The sequence below is a fragment of the Meriones unguiculatus genome (assembly GCF_030254825.1).
Source record: "Meriones unguiculatus strain TT.TT164.6M chromosome 13 unlocalized genomic scaffold, Bangor_MerUng_6.1 Chr13_unordered_Scaffold_34, whole genome shotgun sequence".
NCBI classification, from domain to species: Eukaryota; Metazoa; Chordata; class Mammalia; order Rodentia; family Muridae; genus Meriones; species Meriones unguiculatus.
In genome coordinates, this window is record NW_026843646.1 from 8,451,743 (window position 1) to 8,470,142 (window position 18,400).

General features: G+C 39.8%; 1 pseudogene; it reads left to right on the forward strand.

Annotated features, from left to right (window-relative positions):
* The window catches only part of LOC110543619 (zinc finger protein with KRAB and SCAN domains 7-like), a 262,089-nt pseudogene that overhangs the window by 1,559 nt on the left and 242,130 nt on the right, over positions 1 to 18,400 (forward strand).

Sequence of the window (18,400 nt, forward strand, 5' to 3'; positions counted from 1 at the left end):
GCCACTTCGCAAGCCCTCTGTGGGGTCAAAGAGGAAGAGCTTTGGAGAAGTGGAGAGCCGGGGCGCACAGCCATCTCACAGGTCCCCTGCGGGGCCAAGGCGGAGGGGCTTTGGAGAAGTGACTTTGAGGAGGTTGCCACCGCCCTTGCCCTTGCTCAGGATCAACTTCGCCAATTTTGTGAAGTAGTCCCCACTGGAGAACGAGATTGCTGTGGGGAGTGGAGCCCAGCTCATCTCCTCCGTCTGCTACTTTGAGTCTGAAAAGGACTGGTGAGCCATGCTAATCTCCCTTCCCTTCCTTCCCCCACTTCCTCCTTCATCCCTTCCTCTCCATCCTTCCCTTTCCAGCTCCCGACTGTTAATTCATGTAGGAAGTGTTTCCTCTTGACTTCCTTGGAGCAGTTGACTGTATGTGTTTGCTGAGAGGGTATAGGTGGACTGGACCTTACTGTGGTCGCATTTGTAGTTCCTGAACATGAGCTGCAAGTCAGCCTCTCAGGCCAGTGTGGTGCACAGGCCTGTAATTCTAGCTTTACTTTGAGACCAGTGGGGTTCACAGCAAGTCGGAGGCCAACCTGAACTCTGTGTAAGGAGCGCTTCCCTGACAGAGAGCAAGCCAGCCTTCAGCAGGAGCAGCTGTGCACTGTAGGGAGCCCATGAAAATACTCAAGCCTAAGTCAAAGGACAGCTTTACAACAGTAAAAGTGATGGTGCGTACATGAGTTACCTCAGTAAATGTAGCTAACATTGCTTGTGGATTTCAGAATTGAAATGGTTTTTATAAACACATAGGTCAGTTTTATATGGAGGGGGTTTGTGGGGCGGCTTGGAAAGTGCTGCTGTTTTTGTCTGTGAGGACAGTGTAAACAAGGTTTTTTCCTTCCTCAGGTGGGTGAGCAAGCACATTAAGAAGCCGATTCGCTCCACAGTCCTCAGCTTGGGCTGGCTCCCCAACAACATTTTGCTGGCTGCAGGGTCATATGACTTCAAATGCAGGTGAGGATAAATGGGCACTGCCTGTTGCTCAACACTGACAGGTACCCATTGGGCTCCTTTATTTGCAAAGTACAGTACTCTGTGAGCAGCTCAGTGATAAAGGGAACTTCCTGTTCTAGAAAAGGAGCTAGGGCTGCGATGTGGCTCAGCAGGTAGACAACTTGCTGAGCTGGTTAACGTCCCCCAGGACTGCAGAAGGCTGACAGGTGCTGCACGCCTGTAAAACCAGCACTGCATTTGGAGCTAAGATTAGAGGTTCAGTTATAGACCAAGATTGAGGGCAGCCAGGTATATGAGACTCCGTCTCAAGAAAGAGAAAAAGAACAAGTGAAGTGATGCACAGTTATGAACAGAGCAAGTAGCAGAAGATATGATGGACTCAGCCATGGGGTTAGCAGTAGCTGCAGACCCCAGTAGGTCGCAGAGTGCAGCAGGATGGCCGGTACAGTGAAGGGTCTTAGGCACAGTTGGTAGTCTGGAGTGCAGGTGAGCTCATGCTATGACCATCCGTCCATCTCTCTTTCAGCCTGTCCATCTCAGGTTTTAAATCAATTAATTTTATTTATCTCTGCATGTGGGTATGCACAGTTGGCTCACCCTGGTGTCCCTGATCTTGGGGTGAAGGCTCTGTAGGGAGTCTCTCTGTTTGTTTCCTTTGGGGTTGTGGATTGAGATGCTCCCATCACTTCTGAGCTTGGAAGGAGAAAGCAGTTCTTTGTGTCTATATCTGCTGAGCCCTGTTCTGTCCCTACCAGCCCCATGCTGATGCTGTGGCCTTTCCTCCGCCCTCCCTCCCTCCCTGTCTTCCTTTTGCTGCCTTCTCCTCCCTCTCCTTCCCCCTCCCTCGCTCTCCTTCTCTCTCCTGTATCCCTCTTCCTCCCCTTTCGCTTACTTCTCTGTTCACCCTCTCTCCTCTCTCCCTCTCCCTTCCCCTCCTTCCACCTCCTTCTCCCTCTTCTCTCTCTCTCACTCTCTTTTTTCCCTTTTTCTCCCTCTCTCTCACTCCCTCTCTCTCCCACTCTCTCTCCATCCCTCTCCCTCCCTCTCTCTCCCTTCCTCCTTTTCCTTCTCCCTCTACTCTGACACCAGATGGCTGTGAGCCACCGTGTGAGCGCTGGGACTCGAACGCAGGACCTTTGGAAGAGCAGTACTCTCAACCTCTGAGCCATCCCTGCAGCCCCCCTGACCTTGAACTTCTAACCTTCTGGCCTCTACCTTCAGATGGCTAGGGCTCCACGCAAGCATCAGTACCCAGTGTTTGTGGCTTTGGGGACCTGGCCAGGGCCTGATGTAGTCTTGGGCCTACCACCTGGGCCACATCCTGGGTGAGTGAGCCCTCCCACTCTAGGACAGAGTCTCGTCATGTGGCCCTGAATGAGCTGGAGCCTACTGCATCCCCAGCCATCTGTCAGTGTGGGGCTTGGGGGAATGGCCTCACTGTCTCCACGGACCTCATGGTCTCGCTCTTCTTTTAGCCAGGTGTCCATTTACAAGGTGGACCAGCAGGACAGTCGAAAATTATGCACCACTGGCATCGACGGGGCCATGATGATCTGGAATTTCAAGGTATGACTCTCCAGTGGCAGTTGGCAACACTGGGGTGCAGCCCGGGCCATGCATGCACTATCCACTGAGCCACCTTGCCACAGTGCCTGGCATAAGAGCTGGCCCCAGAGTTCCTAAGACAAGGGGAGTCCAGCCCCCGGCAGGTGGGTAGGTGGTGGTTCTGAGCCACCCTCATCATCAGGAAAGCTTGGTGCCGTGTTGAAGCCAGTAGCCCACACAGCTGTGCACAGACACAGCTTCTCAGTTTATACAGTTGGCTATGGGCTCGGTCCTGGAATGCCCAGGTTTGGGAGGCTGAAGCAGAGGGATTGCTCTGAGCTTGGTGCTAGCCTGAGCTAGATGATAGAACCTTACCCCACACACACCAAAAAATAATGCAATGAGCCGAGAAGATAGAACATGCACGCAACACACACACACACACACACACACACACATATACACACACATGCAACAAGTGTGATAGTACAAAAAGTAGTATAGGGCCTGGAGTGATGGCTTAGCAGTTAAGAGCACTCGCCTAGGCCTCAGGATTTGGTTCCCGACACCCCCTTGGCAGCTCATGACCAGGTCCTTGAAATCTGATGCTCTTCCACCTTCCACAGACACCAGGCACACATGTGGTGTGCAAAAATACGAACATACATACATACATACATGCTTACATGCATATATACATAAATTAGCAGGGTGGTATAGCACACCTGTGACGCCAATACTCAAGGAGGCAGAGGCAGGGGCATCTCTGTGAGTTCAAGGCCAGCCTGGTCTACAGAGCAAGTCCAGGACAGCCAGGGCTATGTAGAGAGACCCTGTCTGGAAAAAAAAAAAAAATTTGATATAAATAAATCCTGAAATAAAGGTCCACACTTAGGGACACATGTCTTTAATTCCAGGAGTCAGATGAGGATTGGTCTCCATGGAGTTGGAGGCAGCCTGGTATACAGAGTTCCAGGCCAGCCAGACCAGGCAGTGAGGGGAAGAAGTGGGAGGGGAGGAAAGGGAGGAATGAAGGGAGGAGGGAAGGAGTGAGGGAAGGAAGGAATGGAGGGAGGGAAGAAAGGGAGAGGGAAGGAGGGAGGGAGGGAGGGAGGGAGGAAAGAAAGTAGGAAGGCTGTGTAGCCAGAGGTGATATGAGCTCTTGGGGGAAGGAGATTACATGCCCTGAGGCCAGGGAGTACAGCAGTGTGGCAGAGAGCCAAGGTCTCCAGGGCTGACAGAGCTCTGCTTTCTCCAGACCCTGGAGTCATCCATCTAAGGCCTCCTCAGCATGTGAGGAGGAGCTACTCACACTAGGACCGGGGCTCCTTAAAGTAACATGTCTTGGACATAGTGATATTCATTTTATAAAATATATACTTTAAATATTCAAACTGTATGAGCAGGGACAGCAGAGAAAAAAGCAAAATAGCATCTGGTCCATTATTACAGTGAGTAATTTTTTATGGATGAGAGAGGAAAAATGTTCAGAGGCAAGAATTCAGATCAGAGAGAAAAAGAAGCAGACTTGATATGACCAAGACTGTCTCAAAGGAAATAGAGAATATTAGGAGAAAAGTAGAGGTAGCTTAGACAGAGACAAAGTATGCTTTCATCAATGCACAGGCTGGACATAGGGCCCCCCCTCACTTAAGTAGCGGGTGTGCAGCTTGGTCAACATGTGGGTCCCTTAAGAATTGGACTGATAGCTTTCACTGACTGTTGCTTGCCCTTAGTTCCCTTTCCCCTAGCCGGGATATCTTGCCTGTCCTTATTGAGAGAGCATGCTCTTAGTCCTGCCTCATGTGATATGTCAGGGTGGGTTGGTACACATAGTAAACCTCTCTGAAGAGAATGAGGTCATGAGGGAGGGAATAATGATGGTGGGACTGTGAGGAGAAAAGGGATGGGTGCCTGTGATGAAGATATGAAATTAATTAATTAATTGGTGGAAAGAAAGACAGGGTAATTTCTAGAATATTTAGAAAATTAGGATAGTGCAGAAAGAGATGAGGCTGTTTGGGAAGGGACAGGAATCTACATGGGTGTTTTGAGGTGTATAACAAGTACATTTACTCCCCCTTCAGGCATCCCAGAAGCCATCATGGGTGTTAATATCCTGATAGGAGCCACAGGTTAGTAGAGAGCAGTATGTTCCTTTTGTCACAGCAAGAAAAATGGTTATTTTGCTGAACAAGGACTATTTCACTAATTCTGGATGAATGCTGTTTTTGGTATGTGTGTTTGTTTGTCTGTTTTTGTTGTTGTTTGTTTCTAATCACCAGAATTCCTTTGATACTGCATGTTGAGCAGGTCCAGGACTGACATTTTTGGATAATTGCACTTCGTGGGACCTAACAAGTTTAAACTTGTTTTTTAAATTATTTAATTAAATAGTGTAATCAGGAAAGCCTGATTAAACTATTCACACCTATTATGTCCTTTTAAAAAGTAATGGGTTTAGTTATCACATGCCACAATAGAGATTTCTTTCTGATGTGTTTTTATTTCCCATACTCAAATGTGTCATATTTTTAAAATTATAATTATTTGGCAGAATATCTTTATGAAGAACCTCACAGTCTGGTAGAATTTTGCGATCTTAAAGAGAACTGTATAATTACATGTATTAATGAAATTATACACTTTGCAGAAGTCAAATCATTACTATCACCAAATACAATCACCATAAAGACAGGTAATTCTAATTTTGAATGGTTTGTTCATGGTTGTTATATGTCCAAAGTATACTACATATTTTATTACTAAATGTACAGAGCATCTCCCATGTTTCAGTTATAATTATTTGTGTATCTAGGATGAATATATAAAATTTACTGTATACTAATAAGCATGTGTACTCCTCTCCACTCCTCCAAGCTTTCTGACTTCTCTGTGCATGAAGCTTTCTGCCCATATCTCAATAAAGCACATTCATCTTTAAAGTATTCTATGATTTTTGCATGTTTTAGACTCTAAGGTTCACAGTTTTAATGATTTTGCATGCAGCCTTTTTTTACCTGGGCCTTTAACAGATTAAAAAATTAGGAATTAATAATCTTTGGAGATGAATATAAATTTCCTGATATTTTTACATTGCTGTGTTTTAAATATTATTATTATTATTATTATTATTTCAATTTATTCAAATTATATTGTGGCTGTGGCCCTCTCCCTCATCTCCAATCCCACCCTCTTTCCCTCTTCTCCCCCTGCACCCCTCCCCTAGTCCACTGTTAGGGAAGGTTGTCCTCCCCTTTTATTTGACCCTGTACAAGTATTCCCCCTATTTGACCCTATATAAGTATTCCTCCTATTGTTGTGCTGATATCATTATAGTTGTCTATCCTTCTATCTAACATCTATCCTCTATTGTCTATATCATATATCTATTACACATGCATACACACACATTTTTGAATATGTTATTTCTTCAAAACACATGTGGCTCAAATTTTTTTTTAAATCAATGTCTTAAAGTCAAAATTTGAAATGCATACGTCACTTTGTCAGTTATGGCCTGAGCCTTGGAATGTTGACATCACAGTGGTTTTTCCCCCTGACTACTACAGAATGTTTACACTTAAGTGGTTTGTCTACAAACTGCTGTAGCCATTTTGGTTAGTGCCAGGAAAGAAAAGGATAATTTTTTGCCCAGTGAAAGGTTCTCCATTCCGGGCTCTGATGTAAAGGTATTTTAAAATGCTCATTATGATTTTCATGCTAGACTAATGGTTTCAGGAAGTGTTCTGTCTTGAGTTCTCTAGAACCTGTGACCTAATTCTTAACAGTTTTTTCATGAAAAGCTACTCCTGTTAGCAATAATCAGTACCATTCCCCCAAAGAAACAAAGTTGTCACGACAGAGAGGTATGCTCTGAGCTATTATACAAGACAATAATATCCATGTATCTTCAAAACTATATGCCCAAGATAGGAGAGATTATTTTCTCTTTCATCTAGTTGTTTTACCCACTATTCCAACAAAGTTTTGTTGGAAAGTGCTCAGATTTCAGCCCAAAATTCAACAACTTTCTAGTTTCAAACATATATTTCTCAATATGTGAACACTGGTTCTGCTAGATAGGAATGACTTTCTAGACATACTCATTTAATTTTAATTTTATCATGAAACTGCATTGGCAATATTTTATAAAATACCTTTACATTATTGCTGGATGCATTTGATGACAACCTTGGCTGATGTCTCTCTTTGACTGTTCAATTCACAGGGATCTTTACTCCTTCCCAAGTAAAAACTATGGCTTGTCAGTACATATTCCTTGAATGAAATAAAATGATTTAGGCATAGTAGTATTCACTTAATAAAATATATACCTTAAATATTCTAACTGTATGAGCAGGAACAGTAGACAAACCAGTAAAATAGTAGCCACTCCATTATTACAGGAATTAATTTTCTTATGGGTCAGAAAGGAAAAATGTTCAGAGGCACCTGGAAGAGTTCATAGCACAGAGAAAAAGAAGCAGACTTGATATGACCAAGACTGTCTAGAAGAGAATGGAGATTAGGAGAAAAGTAGAGATAGCTTAGACAGAGACAAACTTTGCTTTCATAAATGCACAGGCTGGGCCTAGGTCCACCTATACACATGTAGCAGATGTGCATCTTGGTCAGCATGTGGGTCCCCTAACAATTGGACTGAGGGCTGTCTCTGACTCTGTTGCTTGCCCTTAGTTTCCTTTCCCCTAGCTGGGTTGTCTTGCCTGTCCTTAGTGAGAGAGGAAGGAAGCTCTTAGTCCTACCTTATGTGATGTGTCTGGGTGGGTTGTTACACACAGTGAGCCTCTCAGAAGAGAAAGAGGGAATGGGAGAGAGGAGAATGATGGTGGGACTGTGAGGAGAGAAGGAACGGGGCCTGGGATGAAGATGTGAAATTTATAACTAAATTAATTTGTGTAAAAAAAAAGTCAGGGTATTTCTAGACTATTCAGGAAATTAGGATAGTACAGAAAGAGATGAGGCTCTTTGGGAAGACACAAGAATCTAGACATGTGTTTTGAGATGTATAACAAGTCCATTTACTTCCCCTTCAAGGCACCTGGAGGCCACCATGGGTGTTGGTATCCTGATAGGAGCTACATGTCAATAAAGAGCCATATGTCCCCTTTGTCGGAGCAAGGAAAATGGCTATTTTGCTGGACCAGAACTTTTGCACAGATTCTTGATGGATGCTGTTTTTGGTATGTGTGTGTGTTTGTTTTTTGCTTGTTTCTTTCTAATCACCAGAATTCCTTCGAAAATGCATGTTGAGCAGGCCCAGGACTGGCATTTTTGGATATTTGCACTCCGTGGAACCTAAATAGTTTATACTATTAGGAAAGCCTGATTACTTTCTTTACACATATTTATTACTATTTTAAAAATAATGGGGTTAGTAACCATGTATCACTACAGAGATTTCCTTCTGATGGGTTTTTATTTCCCATACTCAAATATATCATTTTTAAAATCATAATTATTTGGCAGAATATCTTAATGAAGAACCTAACAGTCTGGTAGAGTTTTGCTATCTTAATTAGAAGTGTATAATTACACATATTAATGAAATTACACACTGTGTGCAGAAGGCAAAAATTATTACTATCAACAAAATACAATCATTTTAAAGACAGGCATTCTAATTTTGAATGATTTGTCCATGATTATTTTATGTCCAATGTTAACTACATTTCATTATTATGAAACATGCAGAATATCTTATTTCAGTCACAATTCTTTGTTTCTCTAGGATTAATATATAAAATTTACTATATACTAGTAAGCATATGCACTCCTCTCCACTCTTTAAAACTTTCTGACTTCTCTGTGCATGAAGCTTTCTGACCATATCTCAGTAAAGCACATTCATCTTTAAAGTATTCTATGATTTTTGCATGTGTTAGACTCCAAGGTTCACAGTCTTAATGAATTTGCATGCTACCTCATTTCACATGGACCTTTAACAGGTTAAAGAATTAGAAGTTGATAATCTTTGGAGATGAATATAAATTTCATGATTTTTAACATTACTGACTTTTAGTATTCATTTTTATTATCATTATTACATTTTTTTAAATTTTATTGCAATTGTGCCTCCCTCCCTCATCTCCTCCCAATCCCACCCTCTTCTCTTCTCCCCGTATGCCCCTTCCATAGTGCTCTGATAGGGAAGGTCTTCTATTTGACCCTAGTCTATCAAGATGTTTTATACAAGTATTCCTTTTATTTTTGCACACATATTATTACAGTTATCTATCCTGCTATCTAACATCAATCATCTATCTATTATCTCTATCATATATCTTTTATACACACACATGCATATGGTTGCAAAAATGTCAGTCCAAACATGTGGTTCAAGAATTGTTCAAAATCAATGTTTTAAAGTCAACAGTTTCAAAGAATGAAATGCATGTCACGTTGTCAGTTATGGCTTGAGCCTTGGAATGTTGACATCACAGTGGTTTCTCCCCCTGACTACTATAGAATGTGTACACTTCAGTAGTTCATCTCTAAACTGCTGTAGCCATTTTTGCTTAGTACCAGAAAAGAAAAGCTTAATTTGTGCCCAGTGAAAGGTTCTCCATTCCAGGCTCTACTGTAAAGGTATTTTGAAATGACTATTATGGTTCTCATGATAGACTAATGGTTTCAGGAAGCATTATGTCTTGATTCATTCAGATTATGTAAACTCAACTTCTTGAAAAGCTACTCATATTACAATTTAGTACCATTCCCCAAAAGAAAGGAAAAAAATACCTGAAGTACGCTTTGAGCTATAAAGGAGAAAGGTGTTTGTATATCTTCAAAACTATATCTGACCAAGTTATGAGTGAAGACTATTCTCTGTACCATCTAATTATGGTACTCATCCTGACTACAAGTATTTGTTTTAAATTTGTGTCAGATTTCAACTTTAAAATCTCAAAAGCTCTCTGGTTTTCAACAGACTTTTATTGTTTCTGACATATTTTGTGTTCTTTGGCACCTAAATCTCAATATTTTGATATAGATTCAGACTAGACAAGAACTGTTTTCCAAACATGTTCTTTTACTTTCAGTTTTGTTATCATGAAACTGAATTAGTACTATTTTTAACATACCTTTACATTACATACCTTTCATTTATGTGCATATTGAAAACCATTGACTGCTGTCTTTCTTTGACACTTTCATTCATTTCATTAAGTGCTTTCTAACTAAAATCTCTGGGGTCTCTGTATACCTTCCTTAATTTTAGCAGTGTAATGGTCACTTTTACAGATATATTTTAAATACTCAATTATATGATCTGGATAACAGAAAAAAAACACCAAATCTTAGATGATGACAGGAAAGAATTTTATTATGGATAAAAGAGGAAAAATGTTCAGAGGATTCTAGAAAAGTTCAGACCAGAGAGGAGAAAAATACACTTCATGTGACCAAGCTGTCTGGGAGAAAAGAAAGAATATTAAGATAGAAAAGTGGAGATAACTCAGACAAGTAAAGTAACTGACTTCATAAAGAGATAGAGAGTAATCCTAGAATATTTTGGGGAGTTAGCAGAGTGTAGGCTTGTTTGGGAAGTGACAGGAATACATGTGTGGGTTCTGAGCTGTATAACAAGTACTTTTACTCCCCTGCACTTGACCTGGAGGCCAGCATTATTGCTGATATCCTCATATCACAGGTTAGTGGAGTGCCATATGTCCCTTTTGCCAGAGGCAAGGAAAATGACTTCTCTTGCTGTATAAGAACTGTCTCAAAAATTCTTGATGAATATTGTTCGTTATCTGGTGTGTCTATTTTTGTTGTGTTTGTTTGTAACCCCATAAGTCTTTCTATACATCTTGAGATGGACAAAGATGGCCATTTTTGGATATATGTGCTCCCTACTGACTAGTTTAAACCATTAGAAAAACCTGCTTATTTTCTTCATGTCTATTTACATTCACTTACAAAGTAATGGATTTATTTCGTTATTTATTTAGTTATTTAGTTATGGTGTTTCAATGCCAATACTTAGATGTATATCAGTATTTCTTTTTTTTACTGCATTCCAATGATTCAGCCATTTGAAAGAATTACTGAGTAGAAAATCTTTATGAAATAAAATAAAATCTTCATATAAAGTATACAATTTGGTAGAGTTTTTCTATCTCAATACTCTAAAATTATACATATTAAACTACACAGTTTAGAGAAGGTACAGTTTACTAGCAACAAAATTCAAGCATTTAAAGAAATAGGCATTGTAATTTTACATGATCTGTTCATGATTATCATGTGTCTAAGGTATACTATATATTTAATCATGAGATTTACCGAGTATCTTCCAAGTTGTTTCAGTTACAATTTTATGTGTCTTTAGCCTTTACTATATACTAATAAGCAAGTATCCTCCTCTATAGACATCAGTGCTGTCTGACTTTCTTGTGCATGAAGCTTTCTGACTATCTCAGTAAAGCACATTCCCTTGAAAAACCTATGATTTTTACATCTGTTAGACTCTAAAGTTCACAGGGTTAATGACATCTCCATGCTGCCTTTTTCAGGTGGAACTTTGATAGGTTAAAAGCATTAGGAATTAATAAATGGGGATAAATATACATTTCACCATGTTTTGTACCAAGTATTTTGCCTCTTATTACACACATATTACATTAGGGTGAACAATGACATCCATGTTGCTACTCCACTGTCCAATTTTTAGGGTTCACCTACTTTGGCCTTCATTTAATGTTTGGCATCAATGTGGCTTTTTTTGTGAATCACTCTAGTATTTGAGTATTTCTTTTTCTCTCCAATATGTTGCTTTGCAATGTGCTTCCTGCTTTTATTTTTAAATCATGAATAATATTGGTAAACCTCATGAATAATGGATAGTCTTTATTACTCAAATTTTAAAAATGATTTTAGTTGAAATACAACTACTTTATTCACCCCCTTCTTCACTCTGAACAAATGGTTCTCAACTTGTTGGTCCTGAACCTTTTGGAGATGGCATATTTGATATTTTCCTATCAAACACTTAGAAATCATAACAGTAACAAAATTACAGTTATAAAATATCAATGAAACAATTTTATAATAATAAACCATAATAACCATAAAATATTATGGTTGTATTCTATGACATGAGTAACAGTATTAAAGTGTTAACCATTGATCTATATCCTACCAGCTATACTTCTTCCAACTTGAGTCTTCTCATGACTCTCAAGTTGATCACTTCTGGGGAAAAAAAAAAGCCTATTTCTCCAATCTATTCCCAATACTTCTCTTCCTAAGTGGCCTCTTCCTTTCTATTACATTTTAAGTATGTTTGTAGCTCAACAGAATCCTGCTTTGGGAATTAAGCCTGTATTTTAAAACTATGCACCCTTTGAAATATAGTATGGATATCAGTCTTGTTATTATCTACTGAATATCTGTTCTGTTAGGTCGAGACCTGTCCCAGGAGAATCCATATTTACCCACATGGATGCCTATGAGGAGTTCACCTCCGATGGAATATACTGAACCTTGCTATGCCAAGGCCACATGAAACTCAGAAGAGACAAAAGAAGAAAAAAAACTATATCTCTCCTTGTTCAATGATGTTTTGGTTGTGTCTAATAAACTGTGAGTATGTCCCTCATGCCTGCCATACTATTAGAGCCTACACTTTGATTAGGCTTTACGGTACAGAAATAAAATAGTTTTTTTTTATTTATGTTTTGCTTTATAATTCATTATTTCCCCATTTTATTTCTTATTACACATCATCCCATGTTCTTACTTGGTCTCTTTTAAAATCATAGCTTATTTTTTAATTAATTGTTGTTATACAAATGTATATATATTAAGGTACATACACAGACACATTTGCATTGTCACATATGAGCATGGAGGTATTTCCTGGGACCACATCACATATAATCTCCAGAGGCCACAATCATAGCCTTCATATTATTTTGAAAGGTATAAAATTGGTCCTGACCTCATCAAGTACATATTTTAAGGGGTATTCTCATAAGTATGTAAATAGATTTTAGGACAGACATCAATAAAACAGTCTACTCAGTTTGGGGGGTAAATTTTCTGGACATCAATGAGTAATATTCCTGAAGATCTACTTAATAAATTGTGAGAAAAATGAAAAGTGAAGGAGAGAGTTTTTCTATACATTATAGAGACAACCAAATGCATCCAATTTTCTCTCAACCCTGAGAGAAAACTCTCAACGCTCAACATTTTTCTTTTTCTATAAGTTCCCACCCTAGAAAATGGTGACTTGGTGTCTGACCAATGCAGGCCTAAAATAAGTGAATGGCCTAGCTGTCTGTCCAGTTTATCCATCTTTCTTGTCATTTCTACTCAGCTCCTCTTTACTCTGCAGTTTGAAATCCTTATTTTATTTTAAAAGATATTAATCAACTTAATTGAAATAAAAAAATACTGATCATTTTCCATCGATTTGTGAAACAGGTAAATTTCACTTTGACTTTTGAGGATAATGGAAACTAAAATGGGTGGTTTTCTTAAAAGAAAATCTGTTTGTTCCCCTTACCTTTGGTTGAATTGCAAAAGCAGTTAAAACTGTTTTGAGATTATCATTTATATTATGAAAAGAGAATTATCAAGGTGATAAGAGATGATTGTCATTTTTCCATTTTCAGTGCAGATTATTTCTAATCAGAAATATTACAATTAGAAGTTACAGGTTTTATTAAGTATTACTTCTGGGAGGGGGATCCAAGATTGCAGCAACCAGCATGCACCATATCTGAAGGGCACAGGATCTGAAACTCCGAAATTGGTGAGTGGAGGTGCTGATGAACCTAGAAAAATGACATCGAGGCTTCCAGGGAGAAAGGGGACTAACTGTGAACTGAGACAATTTAAATTCATGTTACCTGCGACTCCTGGGACTTCACCAGGAACTTCTCTGCTGACGTCTCCTGGGGACTCAATCCCTAGGTGTTCCCCTTATCCACCTCCCTACTCTCTCCTTGGCAGAGGCAGCAGAGGTGGCCCACAGTGCCCACCACAGAGCATAGTGTCCAGCCCACAGTGCTGGCTGTTCTTAGCAAAGAAACCTGGCTCAGGATGTGGGACAGAGAATACTCAACCCCCACCACCACCAGGCACTACTCTGGGACCGGCTGCTATTATCCTTCCCTCGCAGAGGGGGAGGCTATGGAGGCAGCCTGCAGCATCTGCCACAGAGCACAGTGTCCAGCCCCCAGTGCCGCGGCTCCTAGAACAGCCCACAGTGCTGGCAGGCACCAAGTTCTGTGGCTACCAACACCACTGAGCTGACTATTAACCTACATTCACATTTGCCCCACCAGGATCAAATCTGAGAGTAGAGAACAAGGGGAACCTCTCTGCTTTCAGATTGGTGCTGCTAGACAGTGAATGTGCCTTCAAGTGAGTGCTTGCAGAGCCCCAAATCCAGTGACCGTCTATGCAAGCAGCCAGACATCAGATCCCTACCACCCATGCCCCTATTGTGGGCAACATAGCGATTCTTGGGATAGTGTTCTCAACATTGAAACCTCTGTTCTCCAGGTCTACCAGTGAATTCCAGGCAAACAATTCCTGGAGCCCAGATAGACTTGTATACCAGTGGCCTGTAGGCCACTGAGGTAGTCAGAGGTAATCTGTGCCTAAGCACTGCACCCAGTAACAGCACCTGTGAATAGCGGCAGCATCACATTCCTCCCTTAGGTATAGCAGAAACACCAATGCACGCTCTCAAACCGGTGGACCTCTCTCATCTTCCTCAAAAAAAAAAAAATTCAGACAGAAAAAAATTGACCCAGTCTGAAGTACAGACTCCAGGAAAAAACAGTGAGGGTTGCAGATAAGCAGATGGTCAGAGGCTGGGGTGAGAACACACACAACAAAAAGCACGACATCATGGCTTCACCAGCAACCCCCAAAATCAATGGACATTTCAGTTTATCAGAAACACAAGAAAACGACTTTAAAAGTATGTTTATCCAGTTATTAGAGGCACATAAAGAGGAAATAAATCTCTCAGAGAAATAGACACACAAATAGAGGCACATAGGAAGGAAATGGACAAAGCTCTCAAAGAAATACAGCCAAACAAGTAGGGGCACAATTAGTGACATACAAAGAGGAAACAAACAAACAAAAATAGAAGCCATCATAGAAAGGTAGGAATCCACATTCAAACAGATAAAGGAAACGGTATAAGACATGAAAACAGAATTAGAGTCAATAAAGAAAACAAAGGAAATCCTGGAGCTGGAGAACTTAGAGAAAAGAACAGGAACCACAAAGGTAAGCATCACCAATAGAATACAAGAGGTGGAAGAGAGAATCTCATCTGTTGAAGATACATTTGCAGAAATTGATACGTCTCTCAAAGAAAAAGTAAAATCAGAAAAGTTCCAAACACAAAAAGTACAAGAAATCAAGGACACCATGACAAAATCTAATAATAGGAATAGATGAAAAAGAAGATACCAGGCTCCAAGGTCCAGAAAATATTTTCAAGAAAAATTTTCCAACTTAGAGATGTCCATAAATATCCAAGAGGCATACAAAAAACCAAATAGACTAGACAAGAAAAGAAACTCCTCGTGTCACATCATAGTCAAAACTTTAAACCTACAAAACAAAGAAAAAATATTAAAAGCAACCAGAGAAAAAGGCCAAATAACATATAAAGGTAGACCTATCAGAACTACACCAGATTTCTCAACAGAAACTATGAAAGCCAGAAGGGCCTGGGCAAGTGTCATGGAGACTCTACGAGACCACAAATGTCAACCCAGACTAATATACCCTGCAAAGCTTTCAATAAACATAGATGGAGAAAACATTCCATGACAAAACTAAATTTATGCAATATCTACACAGCAAACCACCCCTACAGAAGATACTAGAAGGAAAACTCCAATCCAATGAAAACAACTTCACCCAAGAAAACATAGGATATAGATGAGTACAAAACAAAAAATCAAAAGAATAGAAGTAATGAAACAGTATCACCACCAATCCCAAAACAAAAGAAATTCACATTCATTGGTCACTACTAACTATCAACAAAAGTGTACTCAACTCGTCAATAAAAAGACACAGACTAACAAAATGGTTGCAGAAACAGGATTGAACATTCTGCTGCATCCAAGAAACACACCTCTGCAACAAACATAAACACTATCTCTGAGTAAAAGGGCTGGAAAAAAAAGGTTTTTCAAGCAAATGGACCCAGAAACAACCTAGGGTAACTATCTAATAAAATAGACTTTAAACCAAAATTAATCAAAAAAGATGAGGGGCTCTACAGTCTAATCAAAGGAAAAAAATCTACCAAGACGACATCACAATTCTGAACATCTATGCCCCAAATACAAGACCGCCTACATTTGTAAATGAATGAAATATTATTAAAGCATAAATCACACATTGATTCCAACACTTTAATAGTCAGAGACTTAATCTATTGTCACCAAGGGAAAGATCATCTAGAGAGAAAACAAATGGGGGAAATAAAGGCACTTACAGAGGTCCTAAAGCAAATGGACCTAATACATGTCTACAGAACTATTCATCCAAATTCAAAAGAGCACCTCATGGGACCTTCTCCAAAATAGACCATATAGTTGGTCACAAAGCAAGTCCTAACAGATACAAGAAGATTGAAATAATCCCTTGTATTCTATCTGACCAATATGGACTAAAGCTGGACCTCAACAAGAATGGAAATAGCAAAAAGCCTACTCACTCATGGAAACTGAACAACTCAGTGACAGCTGGGTTAGGAAGAAATAAATAAATTAAAGACTTCCTAGAATTCAATGAAAATGAAGGTACAACACCCAAATTTATGGGACACAAAGCAGTGCTAAGAGGAAAATTCATAGCACTAAGTGCCTTCAAGAAGAAATTTGTAGATATACCACAATGTGTGCATCCATTTCTCTACTGAGGGGCAACTGGGCTGTTTCCAGCTTCTTACAAATAAGGCTGCTACAAACATGGTTGAGCAAATGTCCTTATTGTGTACTTGAGCCTCTTTTGTGTATATGCCTAGCTGGGTCTTGAGGAAGCACTATATAGCTTTCCAGAGTGGTTATACAAGTTTACATTCCCACCAGGAGAGAAAACAAGAAGAAGACAATGCAGCCACTCCTGATGAGACCTGATTGACTAGGATCAGAAGGAAGGAAAAGAAGACCTCCCCTATCAGTGGACTTGGGGAGGGGCATGCATGCAGAGGGTAGAGGAAGGGAGGAATTGGGATGAGAGGAGGGAGGAAACCACAGGGGGGGATACAAAGTGAATAAAATGTAATTAATAAAGAATAAAAAAATGTTGAAAAAAGAAATTTGTAACATCTCATACAAGCTACTTAATGGCTCAATCGAAAGCCCTAGAAAAAAAGAAGCAGATATACCCAAGAGGAGCAGACGGCTGGAAATAATCAAACTCAGGGCTGAAATCAATAAAATAGAATCAAATAAAATTATTTAAAGAATCATTGAAACCAAGAGCTGGTTCTTTGAGAATATCAACAAGATAGAAAAACCATTAGCCAAACTAACTAAAAGGCAGTGAGACACCATCCAAATCAACAAAATCAGAAATGAAAAGGGGGACATAACTACAGACACTGAGGAAATCCAAGCAATCATTAGGACATACTTCAAAAGTGTATACGGAACAAAATTTGAAAATTTAAATGAAATGGACAGTTTTCTTGATAGATTCCACTTACCAAAGCTAAATGAGGACCAGGTAAATCAATTAAATAGTCCTATATCCCCCAAGGAAATAGAAGCAGTCATCGAAAGTCTCCCATCCAAACAAAGCCCAGGACCTGATGGTTTCAGCGCAGAATTCTACCAGACATTCAAAAAAGAGCTAACTCCAATTCTCTTCAAACTATTCCACAAAATCGAAACAGAAGCAACTTTACCAAACTCATTCTATGAAGCCACAGTCACCTTGGTACCTAAACCTCACAAAGACCCAACCAAAAAAGAGAACTTCAGGCCAATCTCCCTTATGAACATTGATGCAAAAATACTCAACAAAATACTCGCAAACCGAATACAAGAACACATCAAAGATATGCACCATGACCAAGTAGGCTTCATCCCAGGTATGCAGGGGTGGTTCAATATACGGAAATCCATCAATGTGATCCACCATATTAACAAATTGAAAGAAAAAAACCACATGATAATCTCCCTAGATGCTGAAAAAGCCTTTGACAAAATCCAACATCCATTCATGTTTAAAGTATTGGAGAGATCAGGGATAAAAAGCACATATCTAAACATAGTAAAGGCAATATACAGCAAACCTATAGCCAACATCAAACTGAACAGAGAGAAACTTAAAGCAATCCCACTGAAATCAGGGACAAGACAAAGCTGCCCACTCTCTCCATATCTCTTCAACATAGTTCTGGAAGTCCTTGCTAGAGCAATAAGATAGTTGAAGGAGATCAAGGGGATACAAATTGGAAAGGAAGAAGTCAAATTATCACTATTTGCAGATGATATGATAGTATACGTGAGTGACCCCAAAAACTCTACCAGGGAACTCCTACAGCTGATAAACACCTTCAGCCAAGTGGCCGGATACAAAATTAACTCAAAAAAATCAGTAGCCCTCCTATATACAAAAGACAAAAGGGCTGAAAAAGAAATTAGGGATACAACACCCTTCACAATAGCCACAAATGACATAAGGTACCTCGGAATAACCCTAACCAAGGAAGTCAAAGACTTGTATGAAAAAAATTTCAAGTCTCTGAAGAAAGAATTAGAAGAAGATATGAGAAGATGGAAAGATCTCCCATGTTCATGGCTTGGCAGGATTAACATAGTAAAAACGGCCATTT